The sequence below is a fragment of the Balaenoptera physalus genome (assembly GCF_965194825.1).
Source record: "Balaenoptera physalus genome assembly, chromosome: 19".
NCBI classification, from domain to species: domain Eukaryota; kingdom Metazoa; phylum Chordata; class Mammalia; order Artiodactyla; family Balaenopteridae; genus Balaenoptera; species Balaenoptera physalus.
This window is the reverse complement of record NC_138900.1, coordinates 53,920,935-53,942,108: the sequence shown is the minus strand read 5'-3', so window position 1 is coordinate 53,942,108 and position 21,174 is coordinate 53,920,935. Positions and strand designations below refer to the sequence as shown.

The 21,174-nt window shown below is 43.3% G+C and overlaps 1 pseudogene across 1 annotated transcript; it reads left to right on the top strand.

Annotated features, from left to right (window-relative positions):
• Nucleotides 1-3,382: 3,382 nt before the first annotated feature.
• On the top strand, nt 3,383-19,505 carry LOC309649248 (protein enabled homolog pseudogene; annotated as a pseudogene). The gene is made up of 4 exons (XR_014268688.1): nt 3,383-3,523; nt 8,398-8,558; nt 8,844-12,162; nt 14,922-19,505. The product of XR_014268688.1 is annotated as a protein enabled homolog pseudogene (transcript).
• The last annotated feature ends 1,669 nt before the right edge of the window (nt 19,506-21,174 follow it).

The following is a 21,174-nucleotide window of genomic DNA, read 5'->3' as shown; positions in this document are numbered from 1 at the left end:
CAGATGGAGGAGGGCAGAGTTTTTCTTTTTGCAGCTTCTCAATCACCTCAACTCCAAATAACCCTTATGCCAAAGTGACATATTTGGGGTGGCAAATTCTGAACCCCCTCAGCTGTATACAAAGAGTTTATAATAGCTGGTTGTGGTACCAGTGGATGGGCCTCCTCTAGACTAGAGGGAAGACTTCCCTACCAGAGGAGAGGGTCCAGAAGGGTCGGGGTGATGGCCAACATGCTGCAAGGTTATTGTGGGCCTCAGTTCTGAGTGCCTCACATGCTTTAGCTCACAGAATCCACCCTGCGACCCTGTGAGATGGGGTACTATAACCAATCCCATTTTACAGGTGAGAAACCGAGGCCCGGATGGTGGGGTGACTGGTCCAAGGGTGGCTCGTTGGTGGTGGAGCTCAGGTGCAAACCCGGCTCTTCACCGCTCTCCATAGAGGATGGTGTCCGTGTTTCCTGGGGCTGCCATAACAAACACCACAGACCAGGTGGTTAAACAACAGACATTTATTTATTGTCTCCCAGGTTCCGGAGGCTGAAGCTCCGTGTTCAAGGTGTTGGCAGGGTTGGTTTCTCCTGCTGTCTCCCTCTTTGGCATGTTCTAGAGCTTTCCCTGCATCTGCTGGTTCTTGGTGGCCTTTAGCTCAAAGTAATCCACATGGCAAAGAGGCACATTCTGGAGTGGGGTGTTCTGGTGCTCTCATTTCTGCACTGACTGAGCAGGATTCTTGCTGAGACCGGGCTGTGCAGGCCCCGCAAGGATGGGGCCAAGGTGGAGGCCAAGGACAGGGTCTGGGTGAGATATGGTTCCGGAGAGTCTTGGTCACCTCGGGTGGTCCTGGGCACGTGCCTGGTGTCTCTGTGTCCTGATCTCCTCTTCCTGTAAGGACACCTGTCATATGGAATCTGTTACCTTAGAGTGAAGGGGGATTGTGTCTGCCCACCCCACCCCCACCCATGGAGAGAGACAGCCACATCCTGACCCCAGGGCCTCAGGACATGACCTTATTTGGAAATAGGGCCCGGTGCTGTAAGTAGTTAAGACAAGGGCTTTGGGGTGGCCCTCATCCTGTGTGACTGCTTCCTTATAAGATGAGGGGAGATAACAGACACAGAGGAGAAGCCACGTGAAGATGAAGGCAGAGATGGGAGGGATGCAGCCACAGGTCTAGGGATGCCTGGAGTCCCCAGAAGCTGGAAGAGGCAGGAAGGACCCTCCGCTGCAGCCTCAGCACTTTGCAAGTAGACAGTTGCAATGGGTGGGCCTGAACTGAAGGCAGTGCTGTGGCCCTTGACCGTTCTGTGTTCCCCACACGGTGCCCTGAGGACAGCTGTCACAGGACACTGACCAGCAAGGTGGTTTCACATGAGACTGCAGGGCTGGTCCTCTAAACATGCAGGCCTGTCTCACCCCTCCTCCTGGGCTCTGGTCACACAGGATGACTGTGCGCCGTGTGGGGCTGGGCTCTCAGCTCCTGCACAGGACCCCTGGGTGTTGGTTAAAAATGCAGGTTACGGCCCAAGAATGACGGGAGGTGAATTTCTCATCAGCCCTATACAGTGTGGGCAGGGAGTCACAATAAATTATAGAGTTAAAAGTAAGGGGGCGGGGGCGGGGAGTATTAACTCAGCCATGAAAAGGAGTGAAGCGCTGACATAGGCTGCAACATGGATGAACCTTGAAAACACGATGCTCAGAGAAAGAAGCCAGACACAAGAGGACAATTTATTAATTCCACTTACATGAGACATCCGGAACAGGCAAACCCATAGAGACAGGAAGTGGATTAGTTCTGCGCTCAGATGGCTTCTGTGCTCCAGCCTCTCCCTGTGTTCGCCCCTCACATCAGCCCTGGTGCACGAAGCCGCCTGGCTGGGTGCTGTAGGAGCCCTCACCGCCCGGCACACGCTGCCGGGAAGCAGGACCTGTGCGCGGCGCTCTCAGCTGCCCTGAGCGTGCTCGCCCGATTTGGCCCGCAGGATACACCGTCCTTCCTGGGCTTCCAGTGAGGCCGCCTCCTGTTGGGGGCCTGGAAAGCTGGAATCAGGCCACTTTTTGGACTGGGCTGCACTGCAAGAATTTCCAGGGTTACCCCGGGATCCTGACCATCACGTGGCCAGAGAAATTGGTAACGTTTTTGTTTTGCATGTTGAAATGTTTAATGTCAGAAAGATTTTGTTTAGTTTCCTGATGTGGGTAAAGTGTGCAAGCCCAATGTTGATTTATTCTCTCAGAAATGTACATCCTGGTTCCCGCACGAGGGTGAGCCCCTGTCCAGAGATGAGAGACCCCACATGTGTGACCTGTGCCTCCTGGGAGAGCAGCCCTAAGCTAGTTTAAACCTGACCAAGTTCTGTCTACACGGTAGGGTTAGACAGCTCCATGTCCTGTCTAAACTATGTTTAGACCTGACCATGTGCTGTCTACAATGAGAATGTTTAGGCCTGACCGTGTTCTGTGTGCGCTAGGACATGGAGACCTGGCCTGGCCTCTGTCCTGGGAGCTTCAGGGGGATGTGGAGACCTGGCCTGGCCTCAGTACTGAGAAGCTCCATGCCTCTGTCCGAATGTCAGTGCTCAGACGTCTGGGGTCTGGAGCTGAGGTGGGCTTGTCTGGGTGACAGCGCTCTGCTCTGAGTGTGGTTACATGGCCCTCCCAAAGGAGCCATGGTAGGGGCCTTAGTCCTTGCCCCTGCAAGGTTCACCTTCCCTGCGGCTGGTGGAGACTCCTCAGGTGGGCTACCTCATGATTATTCCAATTCACCAGCACACGCAGAGCGAGTAGGGAGGCAGGTTCACGTGGTGAATTGATTGCCGGCATGTGGATCTAGGTGTAAGGCCAGTCGGCAGCAGGTGAGGTGTGCCTCTGTAACCTTCTGGTCAACCATCTCTGCTCAGCAGAGTCCGGACCTGCCCCTCCTCTTTCAGCCCTGCTGTCCTGTGAGTTTTCTCAACACCCCAGCAAATCAGGAGAGGACCGAGCCTGCCAGAACCAAGGTAGTGTGTTCAACTTCAGCACAAAAAAGTTAAAAACAAAAGTGAAAACAGGAGGGGACTGACTTCTCTGGGGCAAGTGTTAGGAGAGGAGACAGACCCTACACTTCTTTCTCTGGTCCCAGGGACCCGGCTTGTTCCCACGCTGGGGGCTCACGCAGCACAGCCATGATATCCTGACCAGGGGGACGTGTGACCCTAGTTGCGGTGTCTGGGGATTGTGTGGGCCTCACCCCATCCGTGTGGGTCAGGCTCATGTGCAGACCGCATATCTGCTCTTTGCCTGCAGTGTGTCTTGTCCCCTCTGAGATTTCCAACATCCGAATTGAGGGTGTTGCCCTGATTAACCTGTGGTCCCTTTTCTTCTCTTAACCTTGTCAGGTTCATATGAGGACAGGCACCTTTGAGCAGGGTGGTCCTCCTGCTGAGTGACAACCCTTGGTGGTATCATGTTGATATCATAGCAGATCATATGTCTCATATATGGGGTCGCTGCTGTCTGGGTTCCCGTGGACACAGCTCAGGTAACACAGACTGGCCCCCCCTAAGAATGGTCCTCCACATGCCATGTGCCCGAGGTGGGGGACAGTGCTTTGACCGTGCACATTTGTAACAAAGGGGTCAGATTGGAGTCTCAATTAACTAGACAATTTAAAATTTTAAATGAAATAAAACACACATCACATACCATTTACCATCATCATCATTTTAAGCGCATGTTTCTGAGGCATCAGGTACATTCACCTTGTTGTGGAGCCATTACCACCATCTCTAGAAAATTCCACAACCATGAAAGTCTCACTTCCCATCCCCTCCCGAAGCCCTGGTACCAACGACCACTTAGGTCCGTGAGTTGTCGACTCTTGGGCCCCTATTTGAGTGGAATCCTGCAGTGTTTGCCCATCGGTCATTTTGGAAGAGCTGACTTTCAGTCTGAAGCTCTGCCTGTTTGCATCTGAATACCCTATATTTAGGGAGAGGGCGTAAGAGGAAGAGGCTGTACGAGGGACAGGGTGTGCAGGGCACAGAGGAGCCAGGACCCGGCCCGCCGCCTCTGGGGCCCTCCGCTCCCGCCTCTGGGGCCCTCCGCTCCCGCCTCTGGGGCCCTCCGCTCCCGCTCCCGTTTCTTGGGCTGTTCCTCATCTGCATCATTGCTGTCCACGCTGGCAGCCCTGGGACACTGATGTCTGAGTGAGTGAGATTCCTCTGGTGCCCCGCCTTCCACCTGCTCTTCCTGCTGGTTGGGGAGAAGGCTGCTAGCTGGGTGGTCTCTGCTCCTGCAGCAGGAAGGACCCTGCAGGGTGGACCCACAGGGTGTGGAATGCGATCCCTGGAGCTTGGGGGGCGGGTCACAGCGTGAGGGCCGTGACAGATGCTCAGGCTGCCACATCACGGACAGAATGTTCCCAAGACCCCGCTCAGGAGGGAGTGGTGGGTGGCCCGGGACCCCAGAGACCCCCTTCCTGTCCTGGAGCTCAGAGAGCACATCCTCTGTGGGCTCTGGATTCACCCCGTGCCTCACGCCACCTCCCTCTGTCCTGTCTTTGAATGAAGGAAAATGATTTCTACTGATTAGTGTCCACAATATAGGTCTGGTCCCGTCGATATTATGGTTCTTTAATTTAGGCGTCCTGGAATAGCTCATGAGTATAAAACATTTTCAGATGGAACTAATATTCAATGACTATGCTACTTCGTTGTTGAATTAGTCATAATTCTCCTGGTTTTAGGTCTGATGTGGGGATTATAGAGGAATAAAAATTTAAATCTTCATAGTCTGTGTATTCGTAGCTTCAGTATCATTGATGACCCACAGTTTTTACGGTCAGGGAAGGGTTACTGATTTCATGTATCATGTAAAAGATTCGTAATGAGGATAGGGCAATTAAGATTCGAATGATGGCCGGTACATGGTCCACATTGTCTCTACTTGTGCATCTATTGTGTGTACATGAGTCAGTTTAGTTGTCAGTATTAGTGAAATAATACAGAGGGCTAGAGAACTTATTTCAAAAGTGATTATTAATGTATGATCATGAAAATGTAAAAGTTTTTCCATAATAGGTGATGTTGCATCTAGAAAGCCTAGGTGAAATGGATTTGCCATCGTGTTATACAGTATTTTTGTCTATGATTCAACTTTGACAAGGTTACATAATTTTTTGCTATTATCTCACTTATTAAGAAGGACATAATAGTTATGGTGTTGGCTTGAAACTGGTTGAGAAGGATTCAGTTCCTTCCTTTCTTATTTTAAATTTACGTAGGTATGATCTTCAAGTATAGAATATGGCGGAGGGCATCCATGTGGCCATTCTGGGTTAGTAGTAGTTAGTTCCTCTTCTGAAACTTCTCATTTAGATGCAAATACATCTCAAAATTTGAAGATTATTAGCATTACTGCTGTTAATGAGATGAATGAGTGAAATATTTCTTGTTGTGTGTGCATGAGGGTAGCTGGAGTAAAGTCGTGGCATCCCTGAAAAGCCAAGAAAGTGCTGCAGGGGAAAAAAAAATCGTATTTTCTACTACAAATAAAATTGTGAAGTGAATTTTTGCTCATGTTAAGTGTATAACCTGAGGTTAGTGGAAATCAGTGTACAAAGCCTCCTGTAATAGTGAAGACTGCTCCCATTGACATTACATACTGGAATGTGCTACTGCATAGTCTGTATCATGGAAGACAGTGTCCTGGGAAGAACTGGCTAAGATGATTCCTGTCAAACCACCTACTGTAAAAAGAAAAATAAAGCATAAGTCTCATTATGCTATACTATATACCATAATCTCTATGAAGAGTTGTTAATCAGCCACTTTTACTGCTAAAGGAATAGCAGTAGTTATGGTAGCTGATGTAAAGTATGCTCATGGGTCAACATCTCTTCCTGCAGTAAACATATGATGGGCCCACAAGATAAATCCTAAAAAGCCAGTGGACATGGCTCATACTGTTCCCATATATCTGAAAGGCTCTTTTTGTCCCAAATAGTATGTCATGATATGTGAGATTATTCTGAACCCTGGCAGGATAAGAATATAGACTTCAGGGTGACCACAGAATCAAAATAGCTGTTGGTGTAGGATTGGGTCTCCTCCTGTAGGGTAAAAGAAAGCAGTGTTTAGATTTTGATCTGTTAACAGTATGGTAATTCCAACTGCTAGAGCTGAGAGTGATAATTATAGTAATATGGCTATAATTAGGGCAGATCAAATAATGGTGTTTAATATTGGGATAATGGCTGGTGGTTTATATTAAAGATGGCAGTAATAAAAGTAACAGCACCAAGAATTGAGGAAACATCTACTAAATGTAAGGAGAAAATGGTGAGGTGGACGGAGGCTCCTGCATGGGCCAGACTGCCGGCTAGGGCTGAATATACGGTTCCACCGGTACCAGAACCAGCTTCTACTATTGATGATACGGGTAGGAGTAAGACTGATGGGGGAAGTAGTCAAAAGTTTATATTATTTATTCGGGGAAATGCTAAATTGAGTGCCCCAGTTATTACGGAGACAAGCCAGTTTCTGAACCTTCCAATCATAATATGTATAACTATAAAGAAAATTATGACAAATGCATGTTCTGACTGCATTATGGATTTGGTCAGCTCCAAGCAGCACTCTGTTGGCCTAGCTCAGCACAGATCAATGGACTTAAAGTGGTGCCTACTATTTCAGTTCAAGCACCAAATAATAAAGTCCTGATATCTTTGTGATTTGTTGAAAATAATCAGCGGTTTGTGAACATAGGTAAAAAGGCTGAGCAAGTGTTAGACTGTAAATCTAAAGACAGAGGTTATGCCCTCCTTTTGTCAAGCCCTGGGGTGGATCAACAAATTGAACTGCAAATTCAAAGATGCAGACGTTGAGAACGGACTTGAGGACACGGTGGGGTGGGGAAGGGTAAGCTGGGACGAAATGAGAGAGTGGCATGGACATATATACACCACCAAATGTGAAATAGATAGCTAGTGGGAAGCAGCCGCATAGCACAGGGAGATCAGCTCGGTGCTTTGTGACCACCTAGAGGGGTGGGATAGGGAGGTTGGGAGGGAGGCTCCAGAGGGAAGAGATATGGGTATATATGTATATGTATAGCTGATTCGCTTTGTTATACAGCAGAAACTAACACTAACACACCATTGTAAAGCAATTATACTCCAATAAAGATGTATAAAAAATTTATTTTAATTTAAAAAAAAGCAGCAGCTTCAGTTCTGCTGGATCTCCTTCCACCTCTATTTTTCTTGACGGTGGGAGAATTAGATTCAAGCCAGTTGACTAGAGAATTTACCTGTTAACTAAAATTTTGTGGGGTGGAAGCCCAGCAGTCTAGTAAGGATTTAGCTTGAAGTGTTTGATTTGCATTCAATTGATGTAGGATAGTGTCTTGCAATCCTTATTTTCAGGAATTAAGTAAATTGTACTTGCTTAGGGTTTTGAAAGCTCTTGGTCTATACTAACCTAAATTCCTAGTCCAGCGCTGATAGAATGGGTATTAAGGGTGGTAATAGTGTGGATATTGAGGGTTAGTAATGATAGGAAGGTTATTTGTTTTGTAGGTTTGAATTGTCATTTTATTTTTAAGTTATTTATTGAAGGGAATATAGTTAGTAATATGGAGTATGTTAGCCGAAAGCAGAAATACCTGTGGAGTAGTGCTCTGATGGCTGTTAGTGTTGACAGAATGATGTGATTGTTGTTTGTTTTCTGTTGGATAATTACTCATTTGGGTAAAAACCCTGATGGGGTGGGAGACCTCCCAGTGATAATATGATGGTAATGATAAGGATTGTGTTGAAAGGTGTTTTGTTTAATGTGTGTGATAATGACAGTGTTGCAGTACATGAGCTGGGCATAAGTAGTAAGAAGATAGTGTTATTCTGCACTGATGAAAGAAATGTTCACATATTGAGGTACGGGGAAGTCATTCTGGCTTATACATGATTTAACTCAAATTTTATGCTAACTTAAAAATAGCCAGTTTGTGGGCTATCAAACATACATTGTTCACCTGCTTTAATTGTTAAAGAAAAGGGCACAGTGACCAGAAGTAAAGAATGTCCATGTTAAAAATAAAGATTAAATGCCTCCCTTCTTGGGATGCCAATGCTGGAAGACCCTTCAATGATAAGACGCTTTCCCAGGTGTCAAGGCCATACTGACTTGTTGTGTACATGTGTGGTTTTCTTTTTCTTTTTTATTTATTTATTTTTGAAACCTTGAAGGAATGTATCCCTGACTTTAATGTCCTTTGTTCTGACGAGATATAAAACTGTACTGAAAACCATGCTTCTCTGAAGCAGTTCCTCAGAGTTATCTGAGAGGTTGTCTTCTGGGTTATAGTCTTCAGATTGGCTCTTTTATAAAACAAAACTCTTTTCTATTCCTATTCTAGATTGTTTATTGATTATCTTCACTGAAATTACTTGGCATAGTCGGCAGGATATCAGAAAAACCCGCCTGAGGTCACCTGGATCTACTTTGGACCGGTGCTCGGGAGACCAAGCCTGGGCCCTTTGAGCCCCTCCGGCTTCAAAGCACCCTTCAGGTGCTTTGGTGAGTTCTTCCTCATATCTGGATCTCCTTGTGCTAAGTGACAGTTTGACTTTTATTTGAGCTGTTATCTTAAGACTTGGAGTCTTAAGGGGATACTGGTACATTTCCTAGGTGAAGAGGTCCTAGGGATAAGTTTCCAGGGAGAGGACCTAGGGGGGGGATTCCTAAACAGAGGACCTGGGGGAATTTCTAAGCAGGAAGGCCTGGAAGAAATTTTGGAGTGAACTGCGTTGGCTGACTTTTTAAAAATATGGCTTAAAATTGGAAATTTAAATTTAATTTTAGATGTGTACTTTATAATAGAATGAAACTAGAAGAAAGCGGGAAATTGCGCTTCTAAAACCTACCAGCTCCCCGGCTGGCATCCACCCACTGACACTCTAGCTGGCTTTGACAACTGGTATGGAGCTAACACTTACAAGTACTTACCTAATCCAAAAATGGCCAGGATGGAACTTTTTTGACATTCAAAACTGATTTTTGTGTGCACAATTAAAGAAAGCTGGCTTGATACAACATCTTTTCAAAATTCTGACCCTGTAAGAATAAAAGTACTCCTAGGAGAAAACTTGTAATTATGACTCTTATCATGTCCTTGAAATGCGAACGCAGCCCACATTGTTTGAGACTACAGCCTTGGCTCAATTAGTAGAATGTAAAACTGAAGGGAATAAAAAGGCCTTTTAAAACTCAGGCAGGAAAACTACGAGATCTCTGTCTATCTGGATGTGCGTATGTCTGTATGTACGTGCGTATGTCTGTATGTACGTTACAAGTATGTTTCTACTTCCGGATGATATCATCAAAATGAATTCATAAAAGAGCTCTATTTAATTGACTTAAAAATAAGCATTTACAAATCAGATATTTCTATTCTACTTCCGGATGATATCATCAAAATGAATTCATAAAAGAGCTCTATTTAATTGACTTAAAAATAAGCATTTACAAATCAGATATTTCTAATTGTAACAAAAAGCTAACCCAAATTTTTAGAGGAGCATGCGATCTAGGATTAATCTTCAGTAAATGAAAATAAGTTTAAGTTGTTGGTTTGATGAATACAAACATGCCTTTAGGGTCATCAGTATGAAGTATAATACTTTTATTTGGTACCTAGGTTTCCTAAAAGTCAATAAGCTCATGCTACCTGTTAACAAAATTTGTCAACAAGAAAATTAACTTACTATGGTGATATTTTCATAAGTAATAAAATTGAGATAAATGGGATAAAAGCTTTTAGGTGAACTCTTTAAAAATGATTACGTTTTAAAAAAAAATGATTATGCTTTATGGTATGTATACCTAAAAAGAGTTTATCCAGATTTGGGGTAACTTGAAACTTTGGAGTCGTGCTAAATTAAATTAAATGATGGGAATTCACTAACTATCCAAATCATTTCCAATTAAGATAAAAATACTAAAACATTAATTGCTCAGCATGTCTAAATTTACCTACTTTGTCTTATCAGAGAAAAACTAAAGATGTTTGGGTTTATTGGACACATGTCTTGTACCACACTGAGAAAAGAAATCATGCTATGAGAAAATGTATGTTTCTAAAGGTTGTTGAAATATGTTGATAAGCTTGCCAATCAGGAAACGCTGGTATAACAGACAGTTCACAATGGACTGTTTCTTGGTTTTTGTTAGGGATTAAGATTTTCAAGGGTTAAATATTATATATGTAATTAAAGTTAGTAGAAATAATAAGGTAAACATTTGAGTATTCAAGGAAAAAAAAGATGTGTGTTTTCAGTAAAAGGAGGATTGAAGCCAGAAAATGGATTTAGTTAATGGAAAATGAAGTGATACTGTCCTGAAGTGTCTCAAAGAGAGAGATATTCAACTAATTATGCTTATTTGGTCTATTATATTACATGGGAAGCATTGTCAACATTAAGCCTTCTTTATGTCTAAAGTATATAGTGTAAATGTTCCAGAAATTATATGAAATTCCTGAAAATCTTATATGTCCTGACATAGAATGTTTCTTTGTCATCAAAATCGAGGCTCACACTAAAGGGACTGAACCCCCGAGTATCAGGGAGATGCTCTTTCATGCAAAGGCAACAACAACAGAGCTGATGGCACTTGTAGGTGAAGTCCATTCTGTGTCTACAGAAAGTTAACCCCTCATTGTCAGACTCTTGCCGTCCTGATGTCCTTATAACACGGCAACAGTCTGCTCCTAAATCAGAGAAATTAAGATGGGTAAACAATAGCTGTGAATTAAACAGTCCAGGATATGGGAAACCAAGACGGCTGCTTGGCTTTTCCTGGCTTCCTGGCAAACCCCATTTCTATTTGATGGATTAAGGCCTTCCCTGGCTGCAAGGCTGATGCCCTCACAATGACAAAGAAACTGTTGGAAAATGTGTTTTCCACTTGGGATATACTTTCCACAATCTCCAGTGAACAAGGCACCCACTTCATGTGACAAATCATATAAGCCTTAGCAAAAACCTCAAAAACTTTTAAAAAATATCCTCAATCATCAGGCAAGGTCACCAAAACTAATGGGAAAACTGGACTCAAGCAGAACAAAAATTAATTATATGGGATTGAATGAGCTTATAAATATGATTATAATTTTTATGATTTTTTTTGTCTGAAATATTACTGGCTTTTCATCTTTGTTTTCCAGATATAAGGAAACCTTTCCCCTTAAGCAAAGTATGACTTAACAGCAATTTGGTAAATTATTCCTTTGTAAGCAGAACTGAAGCATTTATCTTTTCTACCTGATTCCTCCTGAATGTAGGATCTCTTAGGTTCCTCGCAGCCTTTCCAGGTGAAAAAGGAAGCCCACTTCCTGGCAGAAATAAGAACCTCAAGATATTTTGGAACATAGTTAGAGAGGAATCCACCTAAATCTGTAGGTATTGCAGGTAGAATCTAATGGCATGGCTTTCCTGGCTTTGAGAGGCCTTTTAAAAGTTCAATTTGCGATCCCTTATGAAAAGTTGATATAAAGCCAAATTTAAAAGGGCCTATATGATCAATTACACTTACCTAAATAATCAGGGTAAGTGTATAAAAACCAGATTTATTCTGCAAACAAGTTAGTCTTAATCTGACTATGTTTGGTCAAAATGAAGATAATTTATATAGAAAAATTAAGTTTCAGTGATATACCTTTGTGGATATTGAGGTTTTATATGTACTGAGGTGTTGTACCTACTGCCTACATCCGAGATGCCACTTTGTTATGTCACATTATTGTAAAGTTTAATTGAAGTATTAACAGGATATTCCAAGCTTGCTTCTGAAGCCGATCACAGTGTTCTATCTTCGGATGAAGATTAGATGCTCCATGACCTGCACCTAGGAGACCGGGCATACTGGAAAAGATATCATTTAAAGGACTATCTCAAACCTAAAAGGAAGGATCCTTATCAGGTACTCTAAACTAGCTCATGCACAGTAAAACTGAAGGGAATTAACTCAAATTTTATTTCTCACTTAAAAAGGGCCTCTGCATCAGACTGGTCTATAGAGGGGACTGCTGACCTCAAACTCACCTTAAAACAACCATCAAGCCAGGACGAGAAGACGATGACAACAGTGGTGGACAGCTGACCCAAGAATCCAGGCCAAGCCTGTAAGACCCATCCTACTAGTTCGATTGAACTGTTATTCAAATGTTTGTCTCCCTGTCAAAACTGAAAGTTACTCTTTTACTTCTAGCTATACTTTTGCCCCAATATTGAGGATGGAAAGAAAATTCTTTAGTAAAGTTGTCACAAAGCATAGCTACTGGGATAGACCCCTCATAATACCTGTCACTGACTTTTCAGATGTTGCTAATGTTACCACTCACCCAGACCAACCTCTCTCTGACCTAATCTTTCAGGTTTAAATTCTTCAACGTATTAATATGGCCATTCCTTGTCTGATACTATCTTCAGTCCCTAGAGACTGAGCAATACTTACCCCAGGACCCCCTCCCTCTGTCCCTTACTTAACTGAAAAATGTCTTAATAGCTGACAAATAGAAGGTTTATATTTATTAGAATATTATGTTATCCTATTGTCTATACATCAGGAAATAAATGAATCTCCTTTCTCTCTTCATTAAAGAGTCAAGCAATCTATGTTAGCAAAATACCAAGATACCAGTGGCAAATCTTTTGGTAATCTTGGTTCCTAATGCAGGAGTGTATGTAAACAAAACGATGATCAGAAATTTATCAGCCACCACTGGTCAAACAGCCATAAAGACTGCACTGCAGCACAACAGATACCCCTAAATTCCTTAGCCCAAGTAGTATTAGATAACTGGGTTGCCTTAGATTTTCTACTGGTATTTGTGCTATTGTTCACACTTATGGGTTAAATTTTTTTTTTTTTTAATTAGAATGGGGATAATAGTAACCTGTGTGAGCTTGTTATTTCAATTATAATTCCTGAGATAGTGGTTAGTAGAATGATAGTAAACACAAGAGGGTTTATTAGTACTGGAAGGATATAAACCAACATTTTTGGGGTATGGGCCCAATAGCTAGTTAGTTGACTTTACCGTGAAGAATTTAAAATTCTTAAGGGTAGGTTCAATTTCTATGATTCTAGAAATAAGAGGGTTTAAACCTCTATTATTAACTCTATCAAAATAACTCTTTGTCAGACATATTTCTTACGTTTGTGGTGGGATGCCTGATGTGATGACAGGTAGTGAAACTTCTCATACACATAGGGCTAATGTTAGTGGTAAAAATTTTTTCATAAGAGATATATAAGCTGATCTCATCAAAATTGTGGGTAGGATGCTTGAATTCACAGAAGGGAGATTGTTAGGAGGAGTGTTTTAATGATGACATTGGCTGTATAGAATTCTAGCATGTAGGGGTTGTTAAATGCTCCTAAAAATAGGATTGTTGTGAAAATATTTATTATAATGATATTGACATATTCTGCTAGGAAGAATAGGGTGAACAGGCCTGCTACATTTTCTTTTTTTTTTTCTTTTTTTTTAAATTTTATTTATTTATTTATTTATGGCTGTGTTGGGTCTTCGTTTCTGTGCGAGGGCTTTGTCCAGTTGTGGCAAGCAGGGGCCACTCTTCATCGCGGTGCGCGGGCCTCTCACTATCACGGACTCTCTTGTTGCGGAGCACAGGCTCCAGACGCGCAGGCTCAGTAATTGTGGCTCACGGGCCTAGTTGCTCCGCGGCATGTGGGATCTTCCCAGACCAGGGCTCGAACCCGTGTCCCCTGCATTGGCAGGCAGAGTCTCAACCACTGCGCCACCAGGGAAGCCCCCTGCTACATTTTCTACATTGAAGCCAAATATAGGTTAAATCAAATGGGACTCCGTTGGTTTCTGCTAGAGTAGAGATAAATCACATTCTGGCTAGGGGTCAGGATGGGAAAATTAGTCATAGGTATTCTTGTGTAATAATTACTGCTGAAAGTGTAAATGATCATTTATCACTAGAACTGATAAGAGAATAATTGCTACTGTTACATCATATGAGATTGTCTGTGCTACTGTACGGAGACCTCCGATGACTGTGTATTTTTAATCCAAAGCGCATCCAGATCAGAGGATGGAAAAAATGGCTAGGCTTGATATAGCTAGTATAAATAGTACACCTAGGTTTATATTAACTAGTGGAAAGGGTAGGGGGAGCGGAATTCATCTTGTGAGAGCCAGGCTTGAGGCTAGACTTGGTGCGATAATAAATACAGAAATTGATGAGATTGATGGTCACAGTGTTTCTTTAATAAATAATCTGATTGTATCAGCAATGGGTTGTAATAATCCATAAGGGCTGACGATGTGTGGCCCTTTCTGGATTTGTATATAGCCTAGGAATTTCCGTTCCATTAATGTGAGGAATGCTACAGCTAGTAAAAGTAGAATTAGTGAAAGAATGCAGATTATAAATATTTCCGTAGGAAAAGGACTTGAACCTCTGCGGATAAAGGTTTTAGTTTTACATAATTACCGGGCTCTACCACCCTAATAAACCCTGTTCTATAGTGGGGTATGTATAAATAAATTGAATTGAGATTATATCATCAATTAGTTTGAAGACATTTTGTAAAGTAGGCCTTATTTCTCTTGTTCTTTCATACTGAGAGAAATACAGAATAGAAACCAACTGGGATTACTCCAGTCTGAACTCAGATCAAACAGGACTTTACTAATCACTGAACAGACCGTTAATAGCAGTTATACTATTGGGATGTACTGATCCAGCATCAAGGTCATAAACCTTATCGTCAGTGTGAACTCTACAATTGTGCTGCTACTCCTAGGGTAACTTATTCCACTTATCAATATTTTGGATCAATAGTGATAAAGCATTTTGACTACCTGGTCTAAATTTTAATCACTCCAATGTTTTATTCTCCAAGGTTACCCCAACCAAAATTGTTAATCCATTAAAAGCTATGTTGGAGGCTTTCAGGATGGCAGAGTGGAAGGACCTTGAGCTTACCTCCTTCTCATGAACACACCAATATCACAACTGACTGCTGAACAACCATCGATTAAAAAAAAGACTGGAACCTACCGAAAAATATCTTCTACATCTAAAGGCATAAAGAAGAGACCACAATGAGACGGTAGGAGGGGCGTACTCGCAATATAATCAAATCCCCCCCATCCCCCCACCCCCGCCCATGGGTGACCCACACACTGGAGAATAATTACACTGCAGAGGCTCTCCCACAGGAGTGAGAGTTCTGAGGCCCACATCAGGCTTCCAAGCTTGGGGGTCTGGTGTTGGGAAGAGAAGCCCCCCCAGAGCATCTGGATTTGAAGGCCACCGGGGCTTAACTTAATGCAGAGCTCCACAGGACTGGGGGACACAGAGACTTAACTCCTGAAGGTATCGCACAAAATCTCACGTGCACTGGAACCAAGGGCAAAAGCAGTAACCTCATAGGACCCTGGGCGAGACCTACCTGCTGGTCTTGGAGGGTCTCCTGGGCAGGTGGGGGGTGGCTGTGGCTCATGCTGGGGTCATAAAAGCTGGTGGCAGAAGGGGATTGTTCATCTGCATGAACTCTCCTCGAGCACCAAGACCCGGCCCCACCCAACAGCCTGTAGGCTTCAGTGCCAGATGCCTCAGGCCAAACTACTAACCGGGTGGGAACACAGCCCCACCCATTAGCAGACTGGCTGCCTAGAGACTTCCTGATCCCACAGCCGCCTCTAGACACGCCCCTAGCCCTGCCCACCAGAGGGCCAGGACCCAGCTCCACCCACCAGTGGGCAGGCATCTGCCCTTCCCACCAGGAAGCCTACCCAAGCGTCTAGACCAGCCTCACCCACGGGGGGCAGAAACCAGAAGGAAGAAAACTATGACCCAGCAGCCTGTAGTCTCAAATGCAGGCCGGACACTACCCTGGGGCCCCTGGCCCTTGGGTGACGAGAGAGGAGTGCACTGCTGGGACACACAGGACGTCTCCTACAGAGGGCTACTTCTCCAAAGTCAAGAAAGGTAATTAACCCAAAATGAGGTGGCAGAGGAATGTGTTTCAGATGAAGGACCAAGATAAAACCCCAGAAGAACTAAGTGATGTGGAGGTAAGCAATCTACCTGAGAAAGAGTTCAGAGTAATGATTGTAAAGGTGATCCAAGAGCTTGGGAGAAAAATGGATGCACAGATCGATAAGTTACAAGGGTTTTTTAACAAAGAGTTAGAAAATATAAAGAACAACCAAACAGTTGAACAATACAATAACTGAAATGAAAAACACACTAGAAGGAATCAATAGTAGAGTAAATGAAGCAGAACGGATCAGTGAGCTGGAAGACAGAGTATGGGAAGTCACTGCTGTGGAGCAGAAGAAAGAATGAAGCACGGAGGGTTCCATACAGGATAAACCCACGGAGGAATACACCACGCTGCGCTGTGATCAAGATGACAACAATTAAAGAGAAAATATTAAAAGCATCAAGGGAAAAGCAACAAATAACATACAAGGGAACTCCAATAAGGTTATCAGCTGATTTTTCAGCAGCGACTCTGCAAACCAGAACGGAATGGCATGATACTCTGTTCACTTACTATTTTAAGTGTATCTGTCAGGCAAGAGCTGCTGTGATGGTTTACAATGATGCCAATAAAAAGTGGGTACCAGCTGGTGGTTCAGCTGGGTTCAGCACAGTTCATATGTATCGTCATACATGGAACAACACCTTCACAGTGGTGGGCAGGAAGATTCAGGACCATCAGGTCGTGATAAACTGTGCCGTTCCTAAAGGGCTGAAGTACAATCAAGCAACACAGACCTTCCACCAATGGTGGGACGCTAGACAGGTGTATGGTCTCAACTTTGGCAGCAAAGAAGATGCCAGTGTCTTCGCAAGTGCCATGATGCATGCCTTAGAAGTGTTGAATTGACAGGAAACGGCCAACGTCGCCTAGACAAAATTCGCAGCTACCTGCCCAAGTTCAGAATGGCCCATCACAAGAAGAATTGGAAATTCAAAGAAGGCAACTACGAGAACAGCAACAACAAAAGGAGCTGGAGTGGGACAGGCTAGAGAGAGAAAGAATGGAAAGGGAGAGATTGGAGAGGGAGAGGTTAGAAAGGGAAAGGCTGGAGAGGGAGCGACTGGAACAGGAACAGCTGGAGAGAGAGAGACAAGAAAGGGAACAGCAGGGTCACCTGGAGTGGGAGAGACGAGAGCGGGAGAGGCTGGAGAGACTGGACCAGGAAAGGCAAGAACGAGAGCATCCAGAGCAGCCAGAAAGGGAGCAGCTGGAATGGGAGCGAGAGCAAAGGATATCAGCTGCTGCTGCCCCTGCCTCTGTGGAGACTCCTGCTTCTGAGCCAGCCTTGCAGGCCGCCTCTCAGCCAGCCGAGACTCCAGCCCAACAGGGCATTGTCTTGGGGCCACCTGCACCTCCACCCCCTCCTCTGCTTCTGAGCCAGGCTCGCAGGCAGCCTCTCAGCCAGCCGAGACTCCAGCCCAACAGGGCATTGTCTTGGGGCCACCTGCACCTCCACCCCCTCCTCCACTCCCACCAGGTCCTGCCCAGGCATCAGCCGCACTTCCTCCTCCCCCAGGATCCCCTCCACCCCCTCCACTTCCGTCCTCAGGGCCCCCGCCTCCACCTCCTCCACCACCTCTTCTTAATCAAATACCCTCTCCTTCTCCACCACCTGCTCCTCCCCTCCCTGCATCTGGATTTTTTTCGGGATCCATGTCTGAAGACAATCGCCCTTTAACTGGACTTGCAGCTGCAATTGCTGGAGCAAAACTTAGGAAAGTGTTGCGGATGGAGGATGCCTCCTTCCCAAGTGGAGGGAATACCACTGGTGTGAATTCAGCGTCATCTAAAACAGATACGGGTCGTGGAAATGGACCCCTTCCTTTAGGGGTAGTGGTTTAATGGAAGAAGTGAGTGCCCTGCTGGCCAGGAGGATCTGAATTGCTGAAAAGGGATCAATACAAACAGAACAAAAACAGGACAAAAATGAAAATTCAGAACCTGTAACTTCTAAGGCCTCTTCAACAAGTACACCTGAACCAACAAGAAAACCTTGGGAAAGAACAAATACAATGAATGGCAGCAAGTCACCTGTTATTTCCAGACCAAAATCTGCGCCCTCGTCAGAGCCCAGTGCCAGCGGAGTCCAGACAGAGGGACTGGACTGTGACAGGCTAAAGCAGAACATTCTAGAGGAACTGAGAAAAGAATTAGCTGAAAGAAGAGCTCATTGATGCAATCAGGCAGGAACCGAGCAAGTCAAACACCGCACGGAGAAACAAACTAAGGAGAGATAGGACTTCAATCTGGAGGGAAAAAAAAAAAAAAAACCCTACAAACAACAACTGTTAATAACAACAAAACCCCTACATTTTGTGAGCTGTAAGAAGAAAATGGAAATAAACAGTCAGAAGGAGGGAAAAACCAACATACTTTGAAAGCCTTCAGACATTACTACTCTAGTGATAAGCCATTTCCCTCCCAGTTTGTTGCTTTTTTCTGACCTTTACAACAGGATGGAAGAGAGTCGCATAGGAGTTCTTGTATCAGTTATGCAGAAAATACTAAACCAATCAGGCAAGATGACTGCAATGAAATATTTTCATGTCAAGAGAAAACCGCACATTTTCCACAATCCATTGCTAAAATAAAGAGGAGAAAGGCTTGAGAAGTTTTTTTCAGAGAATGCTGATGAAGAATTTAGCAAGTTAGGCTATTGTAAACGCTTCTCTCAGGTTTCTCTTCCTATCATATTTAATATTCCATGAATAATTGAGATCAGCCCTATGTAGTTAAGATCATAAAGTGTGGGACAAAAGGAATTGTATTTGCTTTCAAAGGGTGATATTTATAAGAAAGAGTCCTAGAAATGATTTGTCCAGAGTGAGGAATTTTAGAATGATAGGAAGTCTCTCAAGTTAGCCTTCATGCAATTTTGTAGATTCAAACATAAAATTCATCCAGAATTTAAAGATTTAGATGCCTTCCTGAATTGTTACAGTGCTTTACCAAATCTATTGACTCCTACATAACACAAACCAGTGGTCAAATGTAAAACAATATATTGTAGATTTACTGTAGGTTTTTGACCTTTTTTAGATTAATGCCTGCAGACATTTTTGTAATGTAATTACAATCTCCACAAAATTAGCTTTTTAAATTGCAGACAGTAATGCATGTCAAACTAATATATAGTGGCCTTTTCAAGGCTTAGTCCCAGGGAAAACATTTTGTAGAGTATAGGGGAGTGGGAGGAAGGGAAGGAATAATTTTTTATTTAAAGTTAACTTCTGTACTATCTTTTTTTCTCAATTATCTGCATGAATAATAATGAGGAATATTTTGTGACTTTGATAAATATCTTAACAGAACCAAGTACTTAATCTTTTACATCATGTCTTTGGCTATTTGTATTTTAACTTCAGTAAGTTCAGTGGTCTGAAACATGGTTCTGAGCTTCACATGAATTATATCTTACTGTGGAACTCAAAAGTTCGATCCCTGAATTTGGCAGTTATTATTACCTAGGGGCCCTGCAGTTATACAGGTGTTCAGGTACACGTTCCTGACTACAAAGCTGCTTTTGAATTTTTGTTATGTTGAAATACTAAAAAAGTAACAATGATGGCAGCAATTAATGTCACAGAAATCATTAGATAAAGGGAAAACGAGGGGTCCTGCATAATTTTCTTTTAATAGACTTAGGTGGTGGGAAGAAGGAACTAGATACTCTACTTACCACTGTGTGCATGTGTGCGTGCATGTTTGTGTGGGCACTCACATGTGTGTATGTTATGCACTCCCTTTTCTTTGAAACTTCTAAGATTAAAATAGGGGAGAAATCCTGTATGTTGCAAAGATAGAATTTTTTGAAAATTTAGGAAATCAAAAGTTCTCCAGGCTCTCCATCTTGATTTATGCTTGAGTTATGTGCCATATTTGCTTTGAAATCTTTGGTTATCAGTAGTTGTACTAAAATTTTGAATAATCCACTTTCATCTGCTTTCTAGATTTCTTAATCTAAATTCATAAGACAGAGCTTGTTGATAGCATAGTTTTCTAAATGCTGCAGGTTTGCAGCCATTACCACTTCAAAGAGGTTTGAATGGAGGAATTTTTTTTCCTTGTTAAGATAGTTCCTGTTTCTGTAGAAACTTCGTTTTTAGATTAATTTGTGACGGATAAGCTATCATAATTCAAGTATACAGTTCTTTTTTTCTACCAACTATTCATTGTCATCCAATAGTAAAGACATTAAAGATGCAGCAAGCTTATGAAGTACTACTTTCTAAAAGAAATAGGAGGCATTTTCATCTTTATTATTGTACTTTTGGTTATGCAAACACTTTGAATTTTTTTTTTAATTAAAGATTTATTTTTATTTTTGGCTGCATCAGGTCTTAGTTACAGCATGCAGGATCTTTCATTGTGGCGCGCAGGCTTCTCTCTGGTTGTAGCGTGGAGGTTCCAGGGTGCGTGGGCTCTGTAGTTTGTGGCACACAGGCCCTAGTTGAGGCGTGTGAGCTCAGTAGTTGTGGCGCGTGGGCTTAGTTGCCCTACGGCATGTGGGATCTTAGTTCCCAAACCAGGGATTGAACCCGCGTCCCCTGTATTGTAAGGTGCATTCTTTACCACTGGACCACCAAGGAAGTCCCGATGATATAAATGTTTATGTCCCCCATAAATCTAGTCAGAAATCACTTTGGATTTTGTTGATTAAGTTAAACAGTCTATAGTAGGATAGAGTATTGGGTACAAGTGGTCCAAACTACGATAAAAGTGCTAGATCTTAAAAAAGAAACTTTTTTTTTAAATTAATTAATTAATTTATTTATTTATTTTATTTATTTATTATTTTTGGCTGTGTTGGGTCTTCGTTTCTGTGCAAGGGCTTTCTCTAGTTGCGGCGAGTGGGGGCCACTCTTCATCACGGTGCGCGGGCCTCTCACTATTGCGGCCTCTCCTGTTGCGGAGCACAGGCTCCAGACGCGCAGGCTCAGTAGTTGTGGCTCACCGGCCCAGTTGCTCCGCGGCATGTGGGATCTTCCCAGACCAGGGCTCAAACCCGTGTCCCCTGCATTGGCAGGCAGATTCTCAACCACTGCGCCACCAGGGAAGCTCAGAAACTGGTTTATGCACTAAACGTTTTGTGCCTTGGTCT